Source organism: Mesoplodon densirostris, unplaced genomic scaffold (assembly GCF_025265405.1).
Source record: "Mesoplodon densirostris isolate mMesDen1 unplaced genomic scaffold, mMesDen1 primary haplotype scaffold_37, whole genome shotgun sequence".
NCBI lineage: Eukaryota > Metazoa > Chordata > Mammalia > Artiodactyla > Ziphiidae > Mesoplodon > Mesoplodon densirostris.
The window spans coordinates 323,219-326,626 of NW_026778196.1; positions in this window are offsets into that span (position 1 = coordinate 323,219).

Below are 3,408 nucleotides of genomic sequence, written 5' to 3' on the forward strand. Positions count from 1 at the left end.
GATGAAAAGGGCATGGAGTATTGTGATGACAGGCATCATGGAGCGTTGTGATGACAATGGTCATGGAGCATTGGGCTGAAAATGTTCATGGAGTATTGTGATGACAAGGGCATGGAGCATTGTGATTACATGGATCTTGGAGCATTGTGATGACAAGGGTCATGGAGCCTTGTGATGACAAGGCCGTGGAATATTATGATGGCAGGTGTCATGGAGCATTGTTACGACAGAGGTAACGGAGCATTGTGATGAGAAGGGCATTGAGCATTGATCTGAAATGTTTCATGGATTATTGTGATGAGAGTGGGCATGGCGGTTTGTCATGACAAGGGCACGGTACACTGTGATACATGGGTCATGGAGGATTGTAATGACAAGGTCATGGAGCATTGTGATGAGAATGGCATCGAGCATTGTGATGACAAGTGTCATGGAGCTTTGTGATGACAAGGACATGGAGCAATGTGATGAGAGGGTTCATGGAGCATTGTGATGACAATGACATGGAGCATTGTGATGCCAAGGGTCATGGAGCTTTGTGATGACAAAGGTCATGGAGCATTTTGATGACAAGTGTGTGGTGCATTGTGATGAGAAGGGCAGGGAGCATTTTGATGACAGGGTCATGCAGCAATTTGATGAAAAGTGTAAAGGAACATTTTGATGCCAGGGGTTATAGAACATTGTGATGCCAGGGGTCATGGAGCTTTGGGATGAAAAGGGTCATGGAGCATTTTGATGACAGGGGTTATGGAACATTGTGATGTCAGGGGTCATGGAACATTGTGCTGATAAGGGGATGTAGCATTGTGATGACAGGGGTCATGGAACATTGTGATAACAGGGGTGAGGGAGGATTGTGATGACTAGTGATGGAACATTGTGATATCTCATGTGAGAGAGTATTTGGATGAGAAGTGCATGGAGCATTGTGATTACAAGGTTTATGGAGCATAGCGATGACAAGGTTGTGGATCATTGTGGTGAAAAGCGCATGGCACAATTTGATGACAAGGGTCATGGAGCATTGTTCTGACAAAGGCATGGAGCATTGTGATGACAAGGGTCACGGAGCATTGTGATGAAAAGTTCATGGAGCATTGTGGTTACAAAGGTCACAGAGCCTTGTGATGACGTGGGCATGGATTGTTGTGATGACAAACGTTATGAAGCATTGTGATGACTGTAGTCACGGAGCATTGTGATGACAGGGGTCATGGAGGATTCTGATGACAAAGGTAATGGAGCATTGTGGTGACAATGGTTTGGAGCATTGTGATGACAAGAATCAGGGAGCATTGTGCTGACAAGTGCATGGAGCTTTGTGATGACAATGGTCATGGAGCATTGGGCTGAAAATGTTCATGGAGTATTGTGATGACAGGGGTCATGGAGCATTGTGATGACAAGGGAAAGGAGCATGTTGATGACAAGGTCTTGGAGCATTGTGATGAGATGACCATGGAGACTTGTGATGACAAGTCTAATGGAGCTTTCTTATGAAAAGGGGCATGGAGCATTGTGATTACGGGGGTCTTGAAGCATTGTGATGACAAGGGCATGGAGCATTGTGAGGCAAAGGCCATGGAACATTGTGATGACATGCGTCATGGAGCTTTGTGATGACAAGGGCATGGAGCATTGTGATTACATGGGTCTTGGAGCATTGTGCTGACAAGGGTGCTGGAGCCTTGTGATGACAAGGCCGTGGAACATTGTGATGGCAGGGGTCATGGAGCTTGTTATGACAGAGGTAATGGAGCATTGTGATGAGAAGGGCATTGAGCATTGGTCTGAAATATTTCATGGATTATTGTGATGAGAGTGGGCGTGGCGCATTGTGATGACAAGGGCACGGTACCTTGTGATACATGGGTCATGGAGGATTGTTATGACAAGGGCATGGAGAATTGTGATGAGAAGGGCATCGAGCATTGTGATGACAAGTGCCATGGAGCTTTGTGATGACAAGGGCATGGAGCATGTTGATGACAAGGTCTTGGAGCATTGTGATGAAATGACCATGGAGACTTGTGATGACAAGTCTAATGGAGCATTCTTATGAAAAGGGGCATGGAGCATTGTGATTACGGGGGTCTTGAAGCATTGTGATGACAAGGGCATGGAGCATTGTGAGGCGAAGGCCATGGAACATTGTGATGGCAGGGGTCATGGAGCTTGTTATGACAGAGGTAATGGAGCATTGTGATGAGAAGTGCATTGAGCATTGGTCTGAAATATTTCATGGATTATTGTGATGAGAGTGGGCATGGCACATTGTGATGACAAGGGCACGGTACACTGTGATACATGGGTCATGGAGCATTGTGATGACAAGGGAATGGAGCATGGTGATGACAAGGTCTTGGAGCATTGTGAGGAGATGACCATGGAGACTTGTGATGACAAATCTAATGGAGCATTCTGATGAAAAAGGGAATGGAACATTGTGATTACTGGAGTCTTCGAGCATTGTGATGACAAGGATATGGAGCATTGTGAGGAGAAGACCATGGAACATTCTGATGACATGCGTCATGGAGCTTTGTGATGACAAGGGCATGGAGCATTGTGATTACATGGATCTTGGAGCATTGTGATGACAAGGGTCATGGAGCCTTGTGATGACAAGGCCGTGGAATATTATAATGGCAGGTGTCATGGAGCATTGTTACGACAGAGGTAACGGAGCATTGTGATGAGAAGGGCATTGAGCATTGATCTGAAATGTTTCATGGATTACTGTGATGAGAGTGGGCATGGCGGTTTGTCATGACAAGGGCACGGTACACTGTGATACATGGGTCATGGAGGATTGTAATGACAAGGTCATGGAGCATTGTGATGAGAATGGCATCGAGCATTGTGATGACAAGTGTCATGGAGCTTTGTGATGACAAGGACATGGAGCAATGTGATGAGAGGGTTCATGGAGCATTGTGATGACAATGACATGGAGCATTGTGTTGCCAAGGGTCATGGAGCTTTGTGATGACAAAGGTCATGGAGCATTTTGATGACAGGTGTGTGGTGCATTGTGATGAGTAGGGCAGGGAGCATTTTGATGACAGGGTCATGCAGCAATTTGATGAAAAGTGTAATGGAACATTTTGATGCCAGTGGTTATAGAACATTGTGATGCCAGGGGTCATGGAGCTTTGGGATGAAAAGGGTCATGGAGCATTTTGATGACAGGGGTTATGGAACATTGTGATGTCAGGGGTCATGGAACATTGTGCTGATAAGGGGATGTAGCATTGTGATGACAGGGGTCATGGAACATTGTGATAACAGGGGTGAGGGAGGATTGTGATGACTAGTGATGGAACATTGTGATATCTCATGTGAGAGAGTATTTGGATGAGAAGTGCATGGAGCATTGTGATTACAAGGTTTATGGAGCATAGC